Source organism: Echinops telfairi, unplaced genomic scaffold, assembly GCF_000313985.2.
Source record: "Echinops telfairi isolate 266 unplaced genomic scaffold, ASM31398v2 ScPeMD7_6;HRSCAF=24_0, whole genome shotgun sequence".
Taxonomy (NCBI): domain Eukaryota; kingdom Metazoa; phylum Chordata; class Mammalia; order Afrosoricida; family Tenrecidae; genus Echinops; species Echinops telfairi.
The window spans coordinates 24,483,649-24,509,662 of NW_022103902.1; positions in this window are offsets into that span (position 1 = coordinate 24,483,649).

The window sequence follows — 26,014 nt, forward strand, 5'->3', positions numbered from 1 at the left end:
AAGGTTCTATGCTTCTGAGGTGGCAGATAGGGAGATGAAAGGTCTAAAATTCTCAAGCCCAAGGGAATTGCTATTGCATTTGATGTCCTATTTATAATACAGAAAATGTCAACTCTGTGCTGTTATGCAAAGCCGAACATGTATTTACTGTATTCCCATTCAAAGAATATTGACATCATGGTCTTGGTTGATGTTGATATCAATTTTAGTTTAATTCTTAATTCAGAGGAATCAAAATAGAATGCATACTTTATAAGGAGGTGTTATTTCCTATTAAAATATTTATAGTATTTTTCAGTTCAGTGCACATCAAAGACATCGATCTAGCTTCAAAAGTCAAGCACAGAATCTGAAATGACTGCTGAGAACATACTTATTTTTAACAGAAGAGAAAGAATAATATATCGCTTTGTTTGTTTTTCCCTCTATGGTCATGATTATATTCATCTGATTTGAATCCATATCAAAACAATGATAGCTTCAAGCTACCAATCAAATATTCAAGGTCATATGTTCTCAGTTTTCCATGTACTGTGTAGTTATTGAGATCTGTGCTAAAGGGTATGGGGAAAGAAGCCCCTGCCCTCAAAAAGCTCACAATCAACAAAAAAAGCAAGCCTTTTAAATATTTCAAAGCAGGTAACAAACACCAAAAAGAGTGGAAGAGGATTTAAATATCAGTCCACTGGCCCTCTTGCTTCCGTCACCATTCTCATCTCCATGACAATTGTAGGAAAGGTCAGGAAAGTGTCAGAAAAATAAACGAAAATTAGGAGAAAAAAGACCTATCACTTCCCTGAAAATATAGAAATTCAAGAAATTCTCCTTCAGATTCAGCTGAGATGGGGTGATTTTTTTTTTCTTTATTGGTTCAAGAAAAAAATGGTTTCTGGTGTCTGTATATATGTGTGCCCACATGTGCTAAGTATCTATCAGAATTCCAAGGTGCAACTGAAATACTATGTCCAGACACAACAAAACCGGAATATCCTAAGCCCCACACACTGACACATTATACACTAAATGTAAATAATTACATTTAAAGATTTGGTTCCTACATTCCCAAAGATTATACCTAACCACAGAGAGAATGAAAATTCTAATTCAACCTCTATACTGAACAAAAATCCTAAGAAGCTGGAACATATGAAGATGAATATAGAATTGGGGTTGGAGGAAGACTCACTACTAATCTATAATAAACAGATGGCACAATCTTGCTTGCTGAAAATAAAAATGACTGATCAGTCAAGAACTTCAGTATATATTACGCTAGAACTATGTCAAGAATTATATACTGCTTTCAGGCTAGATTACAATGGAATATAAATAAGCTGAAAATCTTCATAACTAGACAATTGCACAACATAATGATAAATGGAGAAAATATTTAGGTTGCCTAAGATTATCTTTTATGTAGATCAACAATCTATGCCCATGGAAGCAGCAGTAAAGGAATAAAAGATGTAATGCAATAGAAAAATCTGCTGTAAAAGACTTCTTTATATTTCCACAAAGCAAAGGTGTCACTTTTTGTGACTAAGGTGTGCTAACCCAAGATGTGCTGAGATGTAGCTAATTACTTCATATTACCCTACTGGACATGTCTTTGTAACTCCCACAAAATGCTTAGGTGGAATCATGAAAATAGGATGTGTGAAACACTAATAGAGGAGATTGATCAGTGTTTCCATTCACTGGGTATATAAGTGAGCCATCTCAGAATCAGGAAAAGAGAGAGTTCTATGACCATCAAGAAAGAAAAGCCACTAACAATGTACCTGCAAGACTCCTGTCTGAAGTGGAAGAGGCAACTGTGGCACCAGAGGCTAAGGCAATGAGTTGATGGAACAGAGCAGAGGATTAGGGGCACAACCATAAGGCAGAGCAGCCAACTTCCTGGCACGTGAAATGAGTAAAGTTGAGTGCTCCTGGAGGCTGGCTTGCAGAGTGGGTGTTTATCAGTTCTAAAAAAGTTTTTTCATACTGACTTGAGAAAGGCAGAAACCAGGGAGCCACATGACTAATAGGTTGAGGACCAAATAGAGACATGCCTGCAGGCATGGCTAAAAGTGGTGCTGCTATGGACAAATGGACTATATCCTTATAATGCTTTATGATTCTGACTTGTGGTAACCCCAATCATTATAAATAGTGTCTGTGAGTTCTGTGTGGCCACTGCAATAGATAACCTAGCCCAAAAGAAATGTAGAGAGTCATGGGAAGGATGCTTAGTGTCGGATTAGGTAAAGGAAGTTGGAGACCTCTGTCTGACCTCTGTTTCCTAGAAATCATCCATGGGAAGATGTGGAGTTGGATTCCCTTTGTCCTTTGTATAGATAGAGGAGGTCAGATATAACCCCCGTGTCATTTCCTCAAATGGTCTTTTCAATCACACCATGTAATACAAAGACTGGACAACATAAAAAGGTAGATGTAAAGGAATCAGTGCATTTGAATTGCAATCATGGGGAAGAATATTGGATATACTATGAAATGCCAGATTATAACCCTGCCACATACCTTTTCCAATTATGAGTAAAGCAATAGTCCTTTGTTCTGTTCACATAACTGCCTCTTGATCCATGTAAACATTGCTATAAATACTTTCCTACTCCTTCCATGGAAAGGAAGTGTCTAATTCAACTTCCTTTGAATTCTTGAATTTAAATACGTGTCTATTACCTACTTGGTCAATATAATATGCCTGAAGGGTTTTTTTGATGTCCAAGTAATCTCTGTCCATTCTTCTTGCATATCGACAAGCATTAAAAAGTCCAATCTTTCTGAGACTGCAGTGCTAAGAAGTGTAAATGAACCAGGTAGAGAGTATGCCAGAAGAAAAATGTCCAAACAACCCTACTTTTAGTCACCCCAAGTCAGAAATCAAACCTGTGCCATGAGAGCCATCTTGGACTTCAACCATGGCAGATGCACCCTGTAGAAAACAAGGATCCCAACTAATAGCGAGAACTGAAACTCCAGCTGCATCACTTCAGTCAATTTGCCCAGTGACATATAGTCATTCAAATATGCAAAATGGGCTCCCAAGGATTGAATAATCATCTTGCGTGCTTGATTTTCTGACCTACAATGTGGTTTCATAGTTTGTTATTGCAGCAGTACAAGAAATACAAGTAGGTGTTTTTAACTAACGAGAATTTATTTCATTGCAGTTCTGGAAACTAGAAGAATGAATTTAGGACACAGGCTGAAGAAAAGGCGATGATGGGGTGTGTTAGTCTGGGTAGACTAAATAAACAAATTCATAGACACTCATATGTTGATAAGAAAGAGGTTTATATACAATAGCAATAGAATATTGATAAAACATCCCAGCCCAGTCTAGGCCAATCCACAAGTTCAATGTTAGCCCATATGTCTGATACCAATCTATAAAATCCTCCTCAGACTCAGGAAACACATGCAACGATGCTGAATGCAGGAAGATCACAGGCCAGTGGATGGAAAGTCTCATGGATCCAGTGGCATTGGAAGCAACTCAGCGCTGGCAAGTGTCTCCACGTAGCTTCTCCAGCTCAGGGCACTAGGGTACTTCTATGTGTCTTGTCAGTAGAGCATCTTTCAGAGGGTGAGCAGAGAGAGAGAGTGTCTCCCGCCTTCAAGGAGGAAATACTGGAGTTCCAGAATCTTCATTACAAGGCCATGCCCACAAAGAGGCCTCATTGTCTGTGACCCAATTGACAGACTAGACTCTACCCCTTCACTCTTAATCCTCTCAAGTCCCAAATTGACACCAAATGATATAACTACCACAGTGGGGATGGGACAGGTTTCATCCAACCTCCTCTGGCTATACAAGGGAGGAGAATCTAACTCCACACCAGCCCAAGGCTGATTGCCACAAGACGGAAGTCAGACATGCCTCCACCTCCATCTTTGTTTAACCCAGTGGTTCTCAACCTTCCTAATGCCATGGCCCTTTAATACAGTTCCTCATGTTGTGGTGACCCCCAACCATAAAATTATTTTCATTGTTACTTCATAACTGTAATTTTGCTATTATGAATCAGGTGACCCATGGGAAAGGGTCATTTGATCCCCAAAGGGGCCGTGACCCACAGGTTGAGAACCACAGGTTTAACCTATTGTGTCAACAACAACCCTTCCCTTATCATTTTACTTCTCTATTGGGTTCAAAAATTCATTGCAATGGCAACAAGGAACTCACAGCTAATATTCATGACTATGGGAGTTTATTAGGGGAGTTAAGAGGTTATCACAATTCAGTGTCAGAAAACAAAAAGAACATTGTCCTTGGTCTACAGTTGCAGCTCTTCTCCATAATACCATCAGTTACATTTCTCTCTGGTCCTCAGTGTCTCAGTCACACAAGCCCTTGGCCTCCGCCCTGCTCAGACAAAACTTCCTCTCATGTACGTTAGACAAATGATCAGGAGAGACCAGTTATAAATATCATGCAAGCAACACCAGCAAGCATATGATGCTGGTGAACTGGAGGAACACTGACAAAAGGGAAGAACGTCAAGGAGAGGTTTGACATATTGGTGGCAACACAGTCGTGAGGATGGCACATGACCAGGCAGATTTTCATTCTGTTTTACATAGGGATGCACACAGTGAGTTGGAACCAACTGGAGAGCACCTAAACCTAATAAGAAGCTTCCTGAAGACCCTCAGTAGAGATTAGAGTGAGATTACCTTTCTCCATAGAGTAATAAGCATGAGTCAGTGCACTGTGGCATGGTCACACTTACTCTACGTCTCCCTTTTATTAATATTTTTTTCTCAACTCTTTCGATTTCTCTTGTAAAGACCCTGAATGTTTCATTCACTTGATTCAGGAACCACTTGACCATTACATGTCTTCCTGTCTCGAATCTCTTAACTTAATGACGTGCTTTCCTCTACAATGTAATATTCCGCTTCCAGAAATTAAGACCCGCAATATTTGGGGGAGAGTTTAGCAAAACTAAATCCATATGACCTTTATCCTGTTTGCTTTAATCATCACAGAAATCTTCAAAATTTCCCATTTTCTTCTGTGCTCTATTGCCCATATACCTGCCCCTTTCTGTTCCATGCTTCCATTTCCCGTAGTGTCTATAACCTTTCCACATTGACTTCTGGAATGCGCTGATCAGCAATGTCCTTCTATGCTTGCCATTTTATTTGAAAATCACTTACTATGTTTTCTTCTAATAGAATTTGGGCTATCTATTGAAACACTAGTCCTCCGCAGTTTCTCAAGTGGTTACTCCTTATTGTTTGACCCGCCCACCTTCACAGCACTGGGCCTGGAGGTGTTATAATTATTGATACTAAATTAAATTGCAAAATCCTTCTGTACACAAGTAGATAAGCCAATAGTTTATTATTTGAATGTTAGCTTGGATAATCAGAGCAGACATTAGTAACATTTCAGAGTTCATAAATCTTTTCATCCCCAAATCCATCATTCATTAAGTTTCACATTTCTGGTTTCTCTGTCTCTTATTGACTACTTCTCAGGTATCTGGAATTATTTCTCAGGTATATGGAATTATTATATATTATATTCTATGTCTTACCTTCCCTGTTGTCACATACTACCATCACCACGTATAATATAAAATATTTCTGTTAGGCTTGGAATACCTTGGTTCTTGCTTTGCAATGCTGAAAAATTTCACACAACAGAAGCACGTTTTTAATTCAAGTGACTTTTATGAGGCAAAGGGACGTTTCAGGTATAACAGTCTCAAAAATACATGCTGTTTGAGGAAAGCTTACAAGGCTGTGCTGGAACTGCACAGGAGTTCCTGACGGAACACACACACACACACACACACACACACACACACACACACACACACACACAAACGTGAAAAGAATACAGGAACAGGAGCCCAGAACCACCACGTGTGTGGAACCAGGAAATCCCCAGAGGCCAAGAGGGCTCCAAGCGGGCTCTGGGTGGGCACGCGGACAGGCATGTGCATGCCCGCACGTGGGAGGAATCTCACCCTTTGCTTGCAGAGTGCACCTGAGCAAGAACAGAGAAAAAAAGGCCCGGCCTTCCTGTGGCAGGCTTTTATCCCCACTGGCTAGGGAAGTGTGGTTGAGGGTATTGGCTGGCCTTATTGGCTTAGTTTAAGAGTACCCGCATGATGTCATGTGACTGGTGCCTAATCTGAGTGCCAGGAGACCTCCCAACTATAGCTAGGAGACTTGAGTCTGAGCATGTTCAATTCTGGATTTTCCCATAGTGTCAAATTGGTGGGCATGATTTCTCTCCAACCTCTGTGTTGTGGCAAGGACAGCCAATTTTCATTTAGCCCAGGCATTTGGGAAACAAACCCCTTTTCCTTAGTCTACCTACGTTTCATTCCCCAATGAAAGAGTATGGACCCAAATCTTTGGGGATACCGGGTGAAGACAGTCTCGGTCCATACCCTTCCTACCCTGTCCATGTAGGGACCCATGGTGGATAAGGGTTGAGGTGTCCAGGCACTGTGATCCTGAGGATGACAATCTTGCCTGTGTCATTAGTAATCTGACAACTTCTGAAAGACACAAAACAGGTGAACTATTTAGGTACGGCTAGGGAAAAAAACTGTGGGATAGCAGGGCCCTTGGAAGTGAGGGTAATTTTCACACTGGGAGATTCCAAAGGAAATCAATCTCAGGAGGTATTGTTAACACTGGGTTGACAGGCAGCATCTTCAAATTAAAAAAAAGAATTGTGTCATAGCATTTACTAGCTTAAAGACTGTTGTGGTCTGAGATAAGGCTTTCTGCAGAGCACTTATCTGTCTCAACAAAATACCATATTAAGGTCGGTTATTGGTTCACATGTCTACTTATCTTGCTACAGTTGATCTGCCTCTGAGGAGTCCAGTTGAAACGACCTCCACACTATTACCCATGAATGGTGGATCCACGCACTTTGTCCTGGAACTTCAACGGCAGTGGAGTAGAGAATTACCGGGAAGGGACCTTTCCAGGCTGGCTAAACCTGGGAACTGGAGGACCTGTCCTTCCAAGTTGTTTTTGTTTTTAATTGTTTTATTAGAAGCTCATACAACTCATCACAATTCATACATACATCAATTGTGTAAAGCACATTTGTACATTCATTGCCTTCATCATTCTCAAAACATTTGCTCTCCACTTAAGCCCCTGCTGGCATCAGCTCCTCATTTCACCCCCCTCTCTCCCTGCTCCCCCCTCCCTCATGAACCCTTGATAATTTATAAATTATTATTTTGTCATATCTTTCCCTGTCCGATGTCTCCCTTCACCCACTTTTCTGTTGTCCGTCAGGGAAGAGGTCACATGTAGATCCTGTAATTGGTACCCCCTTTCCAACCCACTCTCCTTCTACACTCCCAGTATCGCCACTCACACCACTGGTCCTGAAGGGATCATCTGCCCTGGATTTCCTGTGTTTCCAGTTCCTATCTGTACCAGTGTACACCCTCTGGCCTAGCCAGACTTGCAAGGTAAAATTGGAATCATGTGTGGGCGATTCTTGCTTCCCAAATTCTTTATCTATACTCGTATGTAGCAAGTACAGCAATCGAGTGTGCTTGCATCCCAGAGAGCATGAGGAATTAAATTGAGATAAGGGAAGGGACTATACTACAAAATAATAAGTGAATAAAATGCTGCATTTGACTTTCCTGTTGCACACATAGGATCAACTAAATAGTGCTTGGTAATAAAAGATCATAAGAACTTGAACTGAACTGATGTGTAATGCATGTTGGTTATGTCTACAGGTATTTCTAAATAGATGTGAAACCAAATGATTCAATGATGACTGTAGTCTCATTAATACTTGTCACACTGTCTTATGTCTCTTATGTGTTCTGTGCTAACCTTATTTTAGAAATAAGTTTGATATGAAATTAAACAAGAGTTAAGTGGAAAAAAATCTGGGTTGTGGGAGAAAATGTGGCTTCTACTTTTTTGTAGGTGAAGCAGATTAAGTTTTAAAATTACTCAAAATGACTGATTTTTAAATATGTCACATATGTAATAAAAATATTAGAGTGTTAGTAAATATGATGGGTTTTGTTATTTTGTCTATTTTCTGTTTGTTCTGAAGAAAGATAATTAAACAATGTTACCTGCAAAAAAAAAAAATGGAATCATGATGGTGGGGGGCGGACGAAGCATTTAGGAACTAGAGGAAAGTTGCATTTTTCATTGTTGCTACATCGCACCTTGTCTGGCTCATCTCCTCCCGGAGAACCCTCTGCAAGGGGATCTCCAGTGGCCTAAAAATGGGCTTTGGGTCTCCACTCCGCACTTCCCCCCTCATTCGCTATGGTAAAACTTTTTGTTCTGATGATGCCTGATACCTAATTCCTTCAACACCTTGTTATCGCACAGGCTGGTATGCTTCTTCCACGTGGGCTTTGTTGCTTCTAAGCTAGATGGCCACTTGTTTACCTTCAAACCTTTAAGATCCAAGACACTACATCTTTTGATAGCTGGGCACCATCAGCTTTCTTCACCACATTTGCGTATGCACCTATTTTTCTTCAGCAATCGTATCATGGAGGTGAGCACACAATGGTATGATTTTTTGTTCTTTGATGCCAAGTTTTTATAAGAAGGCACAAGGGGGTTAGCTTTTCCTCCCCTTGAGCTTGAACAAACCCATATTCATGGAATGCCTCCTGGCACTGGGCTACTCTGGTGTCCTATTGCTCTATAAGAATACTTCAGAATCTATGGCTCGCTCTGTTATAAGGATAGGTCACCCATAAAGGCTTCAACACATAGAGTGCCTTGAGGGCAATTCTGAGACTTTACAAAGCTATTGGCAGTGCATCTTGCTAGTTCATCAGAGTTTCTTGTGTCAATTTCCTGAGGGTTAGTTTTAAGTGTTGGTTAATTCTCCCTACTTGCCCTGAGGGTTGCGGTCTCCTGGCACAGTGGAGATGATGTTATTCCTAAGTGTCAAACTACTGCTTGGAGTCTGAGGAGGAAGGAGGTTAGGAGAGAGGAGACTGCACCAAGTAGGAAAAAAGTGTATTGTGTCCCTGCCAGCAACCAGGCACAACCAAGGTTCCAGACCAGTGACAGCAATCCTTTGCTGCTGGGCCATCTGGTTGGGTGGCTTCAGTTCAGGTAGCACTTGCAGACTTGCCAGCAGACTCCACTCCTCTGGGTGTTCCCCATTGGACAGAGTGCTGTCAGTGGCCCATTTGTTTCAGAAATAGCATGGCCCTCACACGTTAGGGAAATCCTTTGGCCAGTGGCCCAAATGCCAGCACACTTAGGACTTTGGACCCTGTGAAGGGGTCTGGGGAACTTGGGAGGTGGTAGATGGGTGCTGATTACCTATGGTGGCCAATACCTTGCACGCCTAACATCTTTCCCTGTGCCCTTCTCCTGAGTCTGGGCCTTTTGCTTAAAATCTGTATCATAAAAGGTCACATTGACAATCATTAAGCATCTGCAGTCTTTTGAACATTTAGAATAAAGGTCTTTATTGTTTCTCAAGAGGAAAAAAATAGGTACTGGCTTCATTAGAGGAGGGAGGGAAAGTGTCCTATGCTTTAGTCAGGATTCCCCATAACCTAGAATGCACTGGGGCTAGAGGAAGTTGCCTAAGAACCCTAGCTTCCATTTCAATAGCATCTCTGGGTCAATCCAGACCAATAGACAGGCTGCAGTACAAAGTCAAGCATTAGGGCACTACCATTTATGAGCGGCATCTTCAGGGTTTTCTAAGGGGATCACTGGCTAAGGTCGACCCACCAGGACTTTCAAAGGGGACCACCAGCTAATGAGTGGTATCACCAGAACCTTTGAAGTGGAGGGGGATCTGTCAAATGGCCCAATCTGAATGCAGTCACTCTAGGGAAATTGGAATCCTTGGCTGGGGATATATTAACCCAGTAGAATTGTACCAGGAAAGTAAATGGCCTGGTGTATGGGCCCATCAGCTGTGCAGAAGCAGGTGGCAGGAGGTACAACTGTGCTTAAAAACCTCTTGAGTGATCTTGGAAGCAACAGGATTAGCAATTCTTTAATGGCTTCCATCCTAAATGCCTTTTGTCAAAGCTTGACAAAAGGAAACACAGACTGGCAGGAAAACAAGATCAAACACCAAAACCAAAACAGAGCTGAACTCAGGAGCTGATATCAAGGACTTAAGTAGAAAGAAAATATTTTGAAAATGATGATGACAACATATGTACAAATGTGCTTGACACAATGGATGTATGGATTGTTTTAAGAGCTGTGAGAGCCCCCAATAAAATGATTTTTTAAAAGAAGAAGAAAGAAACCAAAGCATTCCCTTTTATCTGACTAATCTATAAGCTGGTGGAGGATCCCTGGAGGAGCTGGAAGGCCCAGGGGGACAAACTGGAAGAAGGGGGGCAGGAGGCAAACCAGAGGGATGGTGGGAACTCAGCCAGCAATAGCCTGTAAAACCAGAAAGGGACCAGAAGGCAATCCAAGACAGACTAGAGGAAGACAAACCAGTAGGAGCTGGAAGGGGTTGGCTAGCCAATAAGTCCTTGGCCCCTCGTGGAGCAAGAGATGCCATCTTGAGATGCCATCTTGAGAGGCCATTTTGGCAAGGTTAGTGGAGGATCACTTACATGTTCAGCTATCTTGCAAAATAATGGTGGGGAAGTTGGGAGACTAAGGAGAGAAAGCCTGGGGAGCAGGTATACTGCAGGGAAACCAACCGATTTAAACAGCACTGAAACAGCCCAGGCAAGCAGCAGTTTGGGGATTAATGTGCCAGAGAAGCAAAGGAAGGTGGAAGGGCTTTTGGGAACAGAGTGCAGGGCCTACAGGTAAGAGTCTTCACTGGAAAAGAAGGCTTTGGAGGTCCAGATTGCAAAACAGGGAGGCAGGAATGCAGCCCCACGGGGATAAAGAGTTTTAGCAGCCATTTTATCAGAGAACATATTACTGACTTCTCTAGTGGGCACTGCAGACTGCCATAGAGTTGGCTCAGACTCGCAGCAACTCCAAAGGGCAGGGTCAAATGGGGCCCTGGACATCTGCAGCCCTGTCTGAAAGTGAAGGTCCCATCTCCCTCCCACGAAGGCTGGGGGTATCTGACTGCAAGGCTTGCAGTTTAAGTCTGACACTTAGAAAGTTCGACCCAGCTGCCAGAGCTTCTCAGCTGCTCCTTAGTGGTTAGAGGTAAAGTCCAAAATAAAGAGCACACGGAAAGAGATTCATTTTCCAGAGACAGAAGAGTTATGTGTAGGACAGTGGTTCTCAACCGTCCTAATGCCGAGACCCTTTAATACAGTTCCTCATGTTATGGTGGCCCCCAACCATAAAATTAGTTGCTGCTTCATAACTGTAAGTTTGCTACTGTTATGAATCATAATGTAAATATCTGATAAGCAGTATGTATTTTTATTGTCACAAATTGAACATAATTAAATATAATTAAAGCATAGTGATTAATGACAAAACAATATGTAATTATATATTGTGAAATATTTACGTTTTCTGATGGTCTTAGGCAACTCCTGTGAAAGGGTCGTTGGACCCCCAAAGGCGTCATGACCACAGGTTGAGAACTGCTGGTCTAGAGCCTGCTTACCTCAAAGATGGAGTCCAGGGGTTTTATCCGAGTCACAGGCCAAATACGTTAGGTTTCTGGAGTGATATACCTCAGTTACTGCTGTGTAATACTGGAAGAATTCATGTGCCAGAAGCATGTGAGTAATCCAAGTGACTTTTATAAGAAGAAGGGAAGTTTCAGGTATTACAGTCTCAAAAAGTACACGCTGTTTGAGGAAAGCAGAAAAGGCTGAACGGGAGTCATGCAGGAGTTTGTAACTGAATGCCAAAAACCACATGGAAAGAAGACAGGAACAGGCACACAGAACCACTATGCATGCTGAACCAGGAAATCCCTGGAGCCGAGAGGATGCGGGCCTGAGCAGGGTTAGAGCAGCCTGCAGGTTCAAGAACTCCTACACAGGGCAGGAATCTCACTCTGCTTGCAGCGTGTACCCGAGCAAGAGGAGAGAAAAAAAGGTACGGCCTTCCTGAGACAGGCTTTTATCCCCCTGTCTGGGTAGGCATAGTTGAGGGGATTGGCCAAGAATATTGGCTGAGTGTAAGTGTACCTGGGTGATATCATGCGGCTGGTGCCTCGTCAGTGCGCCCAGGTGGACCTCTCATCTGGGTTTAGGGGACCCGAATATGAGTTTTCTCTTTGCAGGATTTTCCCATAGGTTTCTAATTTGTGTGCCTTATTTCTTCTCAACCCCTGCATTGTGGCATGGACAGCCAACTTTACTTTAGGGAAGGCAGTCAAGAAGACAACCCTCTCCACCCAGCGCCCCCCCCCCCGCACCCCTTTTCCCTCGTCTAGCTACCTTTCATTTCCAACATTATTGTTGTCAAAAAGAAGATCATGTTCAATCATGTAAGTTCAAGTCCTAATTTGATAAATACTCCAAGAAAGTAATTATTATTATTAAATTCTACTGCAAGTTTCTTATGTGTCTTAACAGTAAGGGTGGGGATAATTTTCTTTTGAAAAGGTATTATATATGACTATTGAAATTCAGATTAGTGCTTTGAGCACTATACAAGAGGACTTCAATAAATTCATGGAAAAGTGAAATAAAAAGATATTGGAGGTTGAGTGGGAAAGAACTGGAAGGGCAGCAATAGACTAGAGGGTAAGCAAGTGTTAATCTGGGAGAAGGATTGTGTAGTATTCTAAAAGTGGGAGAATAGAATACAGGAGGACAAAGAACGTTGTTGGGAGGTTTGGTAAATAGTTTAAGTTGTTGAATTAAACGATGAGTACAGAATGAAGACAAAAGTTCCAAAACTGATTTTAGTAATGTTTTCACAGCTCTTACTGATGTGACTGAACTATTGAATTGTATGATATATGAATTATATGGAAATAAAACTGTTGAAAAAATAATGATCTGAAATGTAAAGTCCCAACTACTTCTTGGTAATGGACTTTTTGTACAAACTTTTTGAAGCCCCTTGTATATAATCTGCAGACTCATTTCCTCTGCCCAATTTATCTGATATAGTAAAAAACAAATGGGTAGATCATTGATTGCTCCACTTCTAAAGCAAACCTTCTTCTTCTGCCTCTTCTTCTTTTTCCTGTTGTTCATGTTATTCCTAAAAAGGTAAGGAAGCCTTTAAGAGTGAGGTAAACTTATGGTATTTGAACAAGCACAATGTAGACAAGAGGAATTACTGAGAGACGAATGAAGGTTGAACATAATAGTGGGACAGGAGGAAAATAATAGGAAATAAAGGAAAGAACTAGGAGGCAAAAGACATTTATAGAGGTATAAATACAGGCATGTACATATGTAAATATATATATATAAAACAATAGGAATGTAGGTCTATGTACATATATGTATATGTTAAGTATTAAGGTTTCTGATAAAAATTGGGCCTCCATCAAATCCCCCCTCAATGGAAGAACACTTTGTTCTAATAACCTGCCATTCAGTGATGCTCCTCTTCCCGACATGATTGCTGAAGACAAACTGGATGCATAAGCTAATTGGGTGAAGAAAGCTGATGATGCACAGCTATTAAAAGATATAGTATCTGTGGTCTTAAATGGTTGAAGATAAACAAGTGCGGCCATCTAGCAGGGAAGCAACAAAACCCACATGGAAGAAGCCTGTGTGATCACAAGGTGTTGACAGAATCAGGTATCAGGCATCATAAGATGTAAAACAAACAATCATATCACTGCAAATGAGCCGGGTGGGAGTGAGACCCAAAGCCCATCTGTAGACAATTGAGCATGCCCTCACAGAAGGGTCACAAGAAAGGGACAAGTGACCAGGGTGCAGGATAGCTCAGTTGAAGCACAATATTCCTCTAGATCTTTAATGCTTCCTCCCCCCTCCGCCCCCCACTATCATGACCCCAGTTCAACCTTACAAATCCAGCTACTCCAGAGCATGAACACTAGTACAGATAACAGCTCTCAATACACAGAATCCAGGACAGATAAACTCCTCGGGAACAGTAATGGGAGTAGTTATACCATGAGGGTAGAGAGAAGGTTGGGGGATAAAGGAGAAACCAATCACAATTGAAGTACAACCCCACCCCCACCCCCAGGAGGATGAATAACAGCAGAAACATTGGGGAAGGGAGACATTGGACAGTGTAAGATATGAAAATAATAATAATTCCTAAGTTATCAGGGGTTCATGGGCCTGGGAGGTTGGGGAGGGAGGGAAAAAAAGAGGAGTTGATACTAAGCACTCAAGTAGAAAGAAAATGTTATGAAAATGATGATGGCATCATATGTACAAATATGCTTGATAAAGTTGATGTATGGATTATTATAAGAGCTAATTATGCTATGGTGGGCAACACTGGATATACAGTATGGGAATTGCACCCGATCTGACACCACCACACTGAGGTGAAACACTAAGGTTGTGCAATAGAACAGCAAGGGGAGAAGAGCAACGAAGTCCCCAGTGAATACCAAAAATAGACCTTGGACAGGAAAACACTCCTAAAGGTCAACAAACAGACCTTGAGCTATTTACAGCCTATTTTTTTGTCATTGGTTCTTTGCTGTTGTTGTTACTGTTTTGTTTTCTTTTGTTGCTCTGTTTTGTTGTCTTGTTTTTTGCGCATATTATTAGCTCTGCAGGGCTGTCTAGATAAGATAGGCAGGATAAACAATCCAGAGGACAAAACAACAGAACCAAAGTTCCAGGGGGACATGGGGAAGGGGAGGCAAGGAAAAGGAAGTGGTTTTAATAAACCCAGGGACAAGGGAACAACAAGTGACCCAAAATCGATGGCAAGGAGGGTGTAGGAGGCCTGGTAGGGCTTGATCAAGGGCAATATAACTGAGAAGAAACATTTTTTAAAAGATCTAATTACATGATTTATTTTTTGAAAGTAAGGCATTTTGGAAAGAACTCAAATGTAAATTACAACATCCCTACAAATTGATACATATCATTATTTCTCCCCTTCTTTAAAGAAAGAAAATCAGGTCTAATAATCATCTAGTTACATATTGTAATAGAATAGTTTCTGTCCAATTTTATTAGGCTATTGTGTCAATTAATTTATAAATTAAGATATTTAAAGTTGGAATGAGCATTTCTGACCTTTGGATGCCCTAATGTAAAAGTGGAATAACTCTGTTATCAGTAGACTTCTCCTTGTCTCTATTTTTTGTATTGTTTCTGCTCTATATTTGAATAATAAATTTTAAAAAATCATTTTATTGGGGGCTTGTACATCTCTTATCAAAATACATACGTACATACATTGTGTCAAGCACATTTGTACATTTGTTGCCATCATTTTCAAAACATTTTCTTTCTACTTGAGCCCTTGATATCAGCTCCTCGTTTTTTGGCTCCTCCCTCTCTCATTTTCCCTCCCTCATGAATCCTAGAGAATTTATAAATTATTATTATTTCATGTCTTTCACTGACTGATGTCTCCCTTCCCCGGCTTTTCTGTTGTTCATCCCCCTGGGAGGGGGCTATATGTAGGTCATTGTGATTGGTTCCCCTATTTTCCCCAATCTTCCACTTATCCTCCTGGTGTCTCTATTCTCAATATGGGTCCTGAGGGGTGTATAGATCCTGGATTCCCTGTGCTTCCAGCTCTTATCTGTACCCGTGTACATACTCTGGTCTAGCCAGATTTGTAAAGTAGAATTGGGATTATGATAGTGGGGGGATTATGATAGTGGGGGGAGGAAGCATTAAAGAACTAGAGAAAAGTTGTGTGTTTCAAAGGTGCTGTGCTGCACCCTGACTGGCTTGTCTCTTCCTTGTGACCCTTCTGTAAATGGATGTCCTGTGGCCTACTGATGGGCTTTGGGACACCACTCCACAGTACTCCTCATTCACAATGATATGACTTTTGGTTCTTTGATGTCTGATACCTGATCCTATGGACACCTCATGATCACACGACCTGGTTTGCTTCTTCCATCTGGGCTTTGTTTCTTCTCAGCTAGGTGGCTTCTTGTTTATCTTCAGGCCTTTAAGATCTCAGATGCTATACCTTTTGATAGCTAGGCACCATCAGCATTCTTCACCACATTTGCTTATGCACCAATTTTGTCTTCAGCAATCGTGTCAGGAAGGTGAGCATCATGGAACGTCAGTTTAATAGAACAAAGTGTTCTTTCATTGGTGTAGTACTGGTGTAGAGGCCCAATGTCCCTCTGCTACCTTAATACTAAATCTATAAATATATACACAGAGATATATTTCCATATCATCATATATCAATATATTTACATATGTATATGCCTGTATTCAGACCTCTAAAATGTCCTTTCCATCTTAGTTCTTTCATCTATTTCCTTTTACTTTCCTCTTGTCCACTATCATATTCAGCCTTCATTTGGGTTTCAATGAAACCCTCTTGGTTGCATTACCATCTTGGTTACATTGCCCTTCATCAAGCCCTATCAGGAACTCTATGCCCTATTTGCCATTGGTTTTAGATCACTTGTTCCCTTGTCCCTGGATTTGTTAACACCCACTTCCTTTCCCCTACCTCTCCCCCTCCCATGTCCTCCCAGAACAGTCGGTCCCATTGTTTTCTTCTCTGGATTGTTCAACCTGCCTATCTTATCTAGATAGACATGCAGAGACAATAATAAGCACCAAAAAAAAGAAAGAAAGCAAAACAAAACAACAACAAAATGACGACAAGAAAAAGCTTATGAAGATGGCGACTGAGTAACACATACCAGAGGGACTCCACAGAAATCAGCCCAGGAAAGTTGCTTAGAAAGAAATTCAACACTGCTGGATTGCAGGAGGAGCATCTAAAAGATAAGTAGGCACAGATCCACAAGGTTTGAGGGGCTGGGGGTTTTGGGCTTACCACAGTGAAGGCTGGCTAGGATTTGATCTGAGCCCTGCCACTGTCTTGGCAGGAGCCAGGACCATTTGGAGCCCATGCGTGGGCTTAATCTCAACACAGCCACAGTTTGCTGCCACCTTGGGGCAGGGACTAAACCATTGCTGCCCCATGGGCAGGGATCAGGGTTCAGCTACATTGTTACTTTTGTTTCCCTCTCTTCTCTCTATCCCCCCACAGTCTCAGAAGGGTGCACAGGGGCTTGCCGCTGCTGCCTCAGGACAGGGACTAAACCCTTGCAGCTCCATGGGCAGGGATTGGGGCTCAGCTACATTTTTACTTTTGTTTTCCTCTCCTCTCTCTATCCCCACACAGTCACAGCAGGCTTACTTTAAAAATTTTTTTCCTCCTCTTTGTCTCTTTCCTGTTCTCCCACACTCCACTACCAACCTCCGGAACACTCCCCTTAGCCTAGGGTATTTATGCCTGACCCATGCCCAGCTATGTGAGCTCCACCCTGTGCAGCTAGGCCAAGGCTGGGGAAGCCCTGCTGAGCTCTACCAGGGCTCTGCCCAACTTCTTATCGGGAAATTCATGCCTGTGTGCCGGGGGGAAGCTTTCATTTTTTTCCTCTGTTGTCCCACATGACTGAGGGAACTTCCATCCTGTTACCTCAGTGCCTCACAAGGCCTAAGGCAGCTCGGCAAACACTGGTCAATGTTCCAAGCTGCCAAAGGAACCTCTGCCCAAACTCCACAACACTAAAGCAGACAGCCCACCAGCCTTATGGGGAACTCCCCTGCAAGGGAAGCCACAGGAGGATAAAGTGGTAGGTTCATACTATAGTGAAATTAGCTGTAGTCAGTTTGAAAAAACATTCCTATGTGTCTCCCAGAGAGAGCCAGTGCTCTTCTACTCCCTGGAAAATGGCACCTGGCTCCTTTAAAACAGTGCAACGCAAACAGCCATCAGCCCCATGGCCTCAATGAAAAAACAGGAGAAAGAAAAGGCAATGGCAGAACATGTAGTGAATATAACGACATGCATAGAAGAAGCAAACATTGAGCTGCCACAGAAAGAAATTTTCAGAATGCTGCTTGGAATCATACAGGATACGAGAGAAACAATACAGAAAAAGGATGAAATGATAAAGGAGATAAAGGCAATACACCAAAGGGAAATACACGAGCTTAGGAAGGAGATAATAAGTGACTTGGAGGGCATGCAAGCAGACTTTAACGAACGTGAACAAAAATCTAATAAGAACACCAGAGAAGCTGAAGAAAACCTAAGAGCTATGTCTGATGCTATGAAGAGGAACAATATTAGAATTATTGGCTTACTGGAGGAAGACACAACAAAGAAGCCACCTGCAACAATACTGAGAGAATTCTCAAAGGAAAACTTCCCCAGCTTAATGAATAAAAAGCAGGCAACCATTCAGGGGGCTGAAAGAACACCAACTAGACTGAATCCCAAGAAGAAGTCACCAAGGCACATAATAGTTAAACTATCCAACTTTGAGGAGAGGAGAAACTCAAGAGATCAGCTAGGGAAAAACAAACAATCACATATAAAAGTTCCCAAATAAGAATATGCTCAGACCTATCAGTAGAAACTATGAAGAAGATGAGAGAGTGGAGTAGCATGTTTCAAAAATTGAAGGAAAACAACGCAAACCCAAGAATACTCTACCCAGCCAAATTATAGATCAAGATAGATGGAGAAGTAAGAGTCTTCCCAGACAAGGAAAAAGTCAAAGAATATGTTACAAGAAACCCAGCCCTACAAAAGATCCTTGCCCACCCAGTTTTAGCAGAAGAACAACATTCACCAAGCATAAATAAGAGGTTGCCATATAGAACAACCTCACCCAGAGAGCAACAAAGAGAAAACAGACACCATGGTAGCACTGTATTAAGGATGGAAGGAAGTCAAGAATGATACACACACACACACACACACACACACACACATGCACAACACACTAATGAGAAAGGAAGGTAGGAAAACTCCCAACACAAAAGGTATAAGATGACATCACAGAGTCCACAGATGGAGATAACCCTGAAAATCAATGGCCTGAACTCAGGCATTAAAAGACTGAGACTAGCTTAGAAAACAAAACCCATCAATCTGCTCCCTACAGGAGACACATCTCAAGGCTACAGACAAAAATAGGCTGAGAATCAAAGCTGGAGAAAGGCATACCAAGCACCAGCAATTAAAAAAAAGCAGCGGTTGCAATCCTAATCTAAGATAAAATTGACCTCAAAGTGCAAACCATAAAAAGAGACAAGGAGGGACACTATATAATGTTTAGGGGAATGGTAGACAAAGAACCCTAAGCATTGTAAACATATATTCCTGGAATGAGAGACCCGCTGAATATGTCAACCAAACACTTCAAAGGGTGAAAAAATAAATCATAGCCTCAACAATTATAGTGGGTGACTTCAATGCGCCGCTCTCAGAAAGATAGACCACAGGGAAAGAAACTCAACAAAGAGGCTAGAGACTTAAACATTACATTTAGACAATTTGACCTGATAGATATTTAAAAAGCTTTTCATCCAAATACAAATAAATTCACTTTATTTTCAAGCTTGCATGGCACATATTCGAAGATAGACGACATGCTGGGGCATAAAGCGAATCTACATAAATTTAAACACATTGATATCATACAAACCTTTCTCTCTGACGACTGTGCCATAAGGCTGGAAATCAACAAAAGGAAGACGAAGAAAGCAAGAGAAAACAGTTGGAGGATGAATAACTCTCTACTGAGAAAGGAGTGCGTACTGGCACAGATCAGAGATGAAATTAAGAAATTTCTAGAAACCAATGAGAATGAGAACACGACATACCAAAACTTATGGGATAGATGCAGAAAAAGCATTCGACAATATCCAACACAAATTCCTGTTTAAGACACTTGAGAAGATAGGAATGGAAGGAAAATTCCTCAAGACAATACAAGGTATATATGAAAAAACCAACAACCAACGTGGTAGTCAATGAATGAAAGACTAACACAATCCCACTGAAAAAGGAAACAGGGACCAGACTTCAACCCAGTGCTCCAAGATGTTAATGCAACATGCCGGTGATATGTAGGGAACCAGTCGAGAGGTCTGAGGGGCCGGCCCCAATCCCAACTATTATGTGGACACCTACCCCTCCACCCAGAAGAATTTATTTCAAAGTCAGCACTGAATCTGCCACTCCAGGATAGGGACATAACTGATCAGAGCACAAGGGAGCAGATGAGCGGGGAGGAGGAGAGAGTGGAACACAACCTGGCCCACCAGGCCTTGAGGATGATTTTTCCAATTAGAGCAGCCAGTCCACAGAGAGGACCACATGGCCACCCACACTATGAGGCATGACGTCTATCACTGACCCATAGCCCTACAAGGGACAAGACTGGAGACACAGTGTGGGAATGGAGCCCAATCTGATCCCGCCACATCGAGGCAAAACACTAAGGGCGTGCAACAGAACAGCAAGGGAATGTAGTAGCGAGATCCCCAGGGAATGCCAAAGGTGGACTTTGGGGCCAGGGCTTGGTGCCCCAACAGACTGGACTGGAAAACGTTTCTAAAGGTCAACAACCCGTCCTTGAACTAACTGCAAGCTTTGCTTTCTTGTGTTTTGTTTTGTCATTGGTTTGTTGTTGTTGTTTTATTTTTGTTTTTGTTGCTTGGTTTGGCTCTGTCTTGTTTTTGTGCATGTTATTATCTCCAAAGTTCTGTTTAAGTAAGATAAGCTGATGAACAATCTGGAGGAGAAAACAACAGGACCGTCAGTTCTGGTGGGACATGGGAGAAGGGGAGGTGGGGGGGAAAGGTAGTGGTGTTAACAAACCCAGGACAAGGGAACAACAAGTGATCCAGGTTGGTGGTGAGGAGGGTGTAGGAGGCCTGGTAGGGCGTGATCAAGGGTAATGTAACCAAGAGGAATTATTGAAACCCAAATGAAGACTGAGCTGACAGTGGGACAAGAGTAAAGTCAAAGGAAATATAGGAAAGAGCTAGGAGACAAAGGGCATTTATAGAGTTCTAAATAAAGGCATGTACATATGTAAATATATTTATATATGAGAATGGGGAAATAGATCTATGTGCATATATTTATAGGGTTAATATTAAGGTAGCAGAAGGACATTGGGCCTCCACTCAGGTACTCCTCAATGCAAGAATACTTTCTTCTATTAAATTGGCATTCTATGATGCTCACCTTCCTGACACTATCGTTGAAGACAAAGCAGGTGAATAAGCAAATGTGGTGAAGAAAGCTTCTGGTGCCCAGCTGTCAAAAGCTATAGCATCTGGTGTCTTATTAAAGGCTTGAAGGTAAACAAGCAGCCACTGAGCTCAGAAACAACAAAGCCCACACGGAAGAAGGACACCAGCCTATGCGATCACGAGGTGTCGAAGAGATCAGGCATCGGGCATCATCAGAACAAAAAAAATCATATCATTGTGAATGTGGGGGCCACTGCAGAGTGGAGATCCAAAGCCCATTTCTAAGCCACTGGACATCTCCTTACAGAAGGGTCTCAGGGAGGAGATGAGCCAGTCAGGGTGTGTTGTAGCAACGATGAAACATACAACTTTCTTCTAGTTCCTAAATGCTTCTTCCCCGCCCTCCCCCCACTATCATGATCCCAATTCTACCTTACAAATATGGCTAGACCAGAGGACGTACACTGGTACAGATAGGGATTGGAAACACAGGGAATCCAGGGTGGATGATCCCTTCAGGACCAGTGGCATGACTGGCGATACTGGGAGGGTGGAAGGAGGGTGGCTTGGAAAGGGGGAACCGATTACAAGGATCTACATGTGACTTCCTCGCTGGGGGACTGACAACAGAAAAGGGGGTGAAGGGAGATGTCGGACAGGGCAAGATATGACAAAATAATACTTTAGAAATTATCAAGGGTTCATGAGGGAGGGGGGAGCAGGCAGGGAGGGGAAAAATGAGGAGCTGATGCCAGGGGCTTAGGTGGAGAGCAAATGTTTTGAGAATGATGAGGGCAGTGAATGTACAAATGTGCTTAACAAAATTGATGTATGTATGGATTGTGATAAGAGTTGCATGAGCCCCTAATAAAACGACTAAAAAGAGAGAGGAGCTTTTAAATACTTCTAGGTCTGCTTGTTGACCTTTAGGAGTATTTTTCTGTAGAGTCTGATAGGGTGTCACTCCCTGGCCCCAAGGTCTATTTTTTTGTATTCTCCGGGAACTTCATTGCTTTGCTCCCCTTGCTGCTCTGTTGCACATACTTAGCATTTCACCCTGGAGTGGTGGGGTCAGATCAGGCACAATTCCCACACTGTGCCTCCAGTGTTGACCCTTGAAGTGCTATGGGTCAGTGAGGAATGTCGTGTCTCCTGGTTGGGCCAGCCCTATGGTCCTCTCTGTGCATTGGTTACTCTGAGTGGGAATATCATCCTCTGGGATGGGTGGGCCAGGATGTGTTCCACTCTCTGTTGCTCCTGTGTGCTCGTTTGCGTCTGTGTCCTCTGATCAGACGCGCCCCTCTTCTGAGCTGTAGCTTTAGTGCTGCCCTCTGAAGTGAATTCTGCTGGGCAGAGCAGAGGTGTCCATGTAGTTGGGATTGGGGCTGGCCCTGCAGACCTCTCTATTGGTTCCCTTTCATGCCTGGATAATAAAAGTCTTGATTCACTTCTATTTTACTGTTATTAACCAGTTTTTTTTATTCTGATGACAAAATTTCATCTGATTTCTTATTGAATAGAAAGTTGGTGGACAGAAGCCCAGGGTCCATTCCTTCAGTAAGTGTCTCCATCACAAAGAGAATAGCATATGGATTAGATACTTCTTAATTCACAACTGTGCTCCATTAGCACCAGAACTGAAATATCTTATATACATCAAATCTTTCTACTTCAGTAGTACGTGATGTTTAGCTGATCTGTCAAAGCACTTCTTTTATACATTCCCATGATTTTTTTGTACAAGATTCCATTGTTGAGCTGCTTTTTATTGATGCAGAGGAATCTTATATGTAATTTCCATCCCATTAAGTGTTCCAAAGAGATAATCCTTATTCTAATGGTGCCGAGCAGTAAACCACAGCCAGTTCTGAGTTGCTGTCTGATCTTTTGTTCAGCTGTCTTTCGACTCTCCCTGGTATTTCAGCTATTTTTCTTTCAAAGCTTTTATTATTTGCCTAAGGAGCTATTGGATTAGCTGTAACTTGCTTGAACAGAGAGGTTGCTGCTGTGTTTCAAGTTGTTTGTTTAAAAATAATAGGTTCTTTCTAACAGACTTTCAGTATGTAATTCAAATTGTGTGACTGTGAAATATCTATGCTTTTGCCAAATATGTTGTTAGGCAAGACTGGATAGATACCAATTATATGCAACATGTTGCTTAATACTGAATCTGTTTTATATTCATAGTCTTAGCTTTATAACTTAGTACCTACACCTTATATGTAAAGATGTGTGTTAGGGAAACTACTTAACTACTTCCTGCAACAGGTTCTTCATTTATTAATTTATATCTACACCACAGAATTGCTTAAAGTACTTGTGATAGCTAAGGTTTTGTGTCAACTTGGTTTGACCAGGGTTCTCAGTGGTTTGGCGGTTAACACTTAGTAAACCTGCATGATCTAATTCAACACAATGTAATCACAGCCAATCAGTTGTAAGTCTTCACAATGGGATAATAATAGGGTGAAATGCAATATCCATACTGAAATCACAGTCCTAATGCAATTGCCTCAGGGGTATTGCCTGCTTCTAATAAAAGTGGACATGATGGGAAACTTATTTGCTTTTTGCTAGGTCTAGATCCTACATCTGGGTTATCAACCACTAGCTCCTTATCCCTGACCTGTCCCCTGCCAATCACAGAAGTTAGATGTGACTGACCTGTCACCTACCTGCTGACCTTGGATTCATTGCTTCTGCAGCCATTGGGTTTATTGTCTTGGCCTGTGGTCTTCCTACTGATAATAACCTCCCCCACCCCCCCATAGCTACTCAAGTTAGGAAAAACCTCATGTCCCACTCTGACCCATAGACTTGGAATATACCTAGACTCGGACTTGTTTGCTTCAACAATGGTGTGAACCACTGTCTTCATATAAATCTCTTGTTATTGACACACCTATGTACAGGTCACTGGACTACGTTAAAGGAGCCCTTGTGGCTTTATGGTTACGGATATGACTGTTAACCACAGTTCAAAACTACCAGCCACTCTGTGGGAGAAAGATGAGACTGTTTACCCTATGCAGAGTTACAGTTTCGGCAATGTCCAGCAGCAATCTACCACATCCTAGAAAGTGACTTGAGATGGAATTAATTCTATGGCAGTGTTCAGAAGCATCACTGATTTTACTTCTCTAGAAAACACAGCCTGAGTTGATGATTAAAACTTAAAGGATGAAGCACTGTAGGACCACTGAGTGGCCTTGAACTTCTTGTCAGGAAGTAAAAATCTATGTCATGAAACCGTAACACTCTCATTAAAAAATACCATGTGGACAACATTTCAGATGCTTCAAGTACTATTCTTTGTCCTCATCATTACTCTTTGACCCCTTTTTAGAGCAATATTAGTTTGTTCTGAGAGGAACAGTACAGTTAACATGAAGATAGGGACCACCCTGTTTGTGACTTTGGAATCTTCTTTGTCTAATTTAAAAGTTCCTGACCTCTGCCAAAATCTTCTCCATGTGTATTTCTGCTCATATTTCTAAGCAGAAATTTTGTACACATTTCTGGCCAACATTTTATATTGTTCAAAGTAAATTCCAGTTACAATATTTTACACTCTTAAATATATTGTATATCTGATCACTTTAGAAACTCATCTCTCTTAGGAATAGAATTACCTCAAATTGCAAAACATGTTGGCTATCATCCAGCAGTGCAGATATTGGACTGCCACTATACTAAAGATCTGAATTAATATTCACATAACCCCTATTTTCATTAACGGAAAGTAAATTATAGGCTAAATGATTCAATCCCTGCTAAATATATTAAAAAGTTTTATATCTCAAATGACTTGTCAAATATTGGTTTAGCAATTGCAAATACATTCAAGGTATATTGGAGAATTTGTTCTTTCTCTGTGTTGCTGCCAAAGTTCCAGTTTGTAGTTCATGACATCGCTAACACCCACAAGTGAGTAGACCATTTGTAATCCGGATGTGGCTAGAAAGAACAGAAGCAAAATAAACTAATTACAAAGGGAGTCTTGAGCTCCACTTATATTTGAAAAATTAAATCCTTTGCTAGCAGACTTCTGAAATCACTGTGTGACCTTGTATGGAGTAAAGCTTTCAAAAGAGAAAATGAAAAAGAAGACAGACAAAGAAGAAACATAAAGGAAAAGAATGAGAAAATTTTCAGGAACGCAATAGGCACAGAAAAAGCCAAGAACATAAATGTGTTTTTAAAAGCCAATTTGAGGTTAGAATTAAGAAGATGTCTGTAAACAAAAACTAGCCTTCAAAAGGTTGAATACTATTAAATATCTGATTTATTCTTTCACATTTTAAATGTGTCCGCTGTAAACACTAACAGAGCCTATAATCAGCAGCAGAATATTTTAGATCTAAGGGGACTTCAATGCATAATTCATTTACTCTTTTGACAAATGCAAAATTTAATTATTAAAAATAGTATTTGCCTGCACAAGCAGTGGAAGCTGTTGTCTATGACCTCTGTGCATGCCTCTTTAATTCCTTTAGACTTCCTCCTAACTTCCAAATGCCCCCCGCCCCCTGAGAAACACTACATATCCTAGATACAGCAATTGTCCGCATGTGACCCAAGGAGGGTCATTATGTCCGACTTTGCATATGAAACATAAAAGCTCTGCCTTCGTGGGTTGTCACCTAACAATCACAACAACAAACTGTTTCTTGATGCTTTCAAACCCTTAACTCCTCAATCACAAGAAGAAACTCACAAGCAGTACAAGAAATAAGATTATTTACAGAAAACCTGTGCAAGATAGATATCTTTTAAGATAAGTCAAAACAGCAGTAGAATGTGGGCTCTCACAAATTTCTGTATATGTGTGTGTATATATATATTCTTTTTTTTTTCTTTTTTGTTAACATTTTATTAGGGGCTCATACAACTGTTATCCCAATCCATACACACATCAATTGTGTAAAGCACATTTGTAC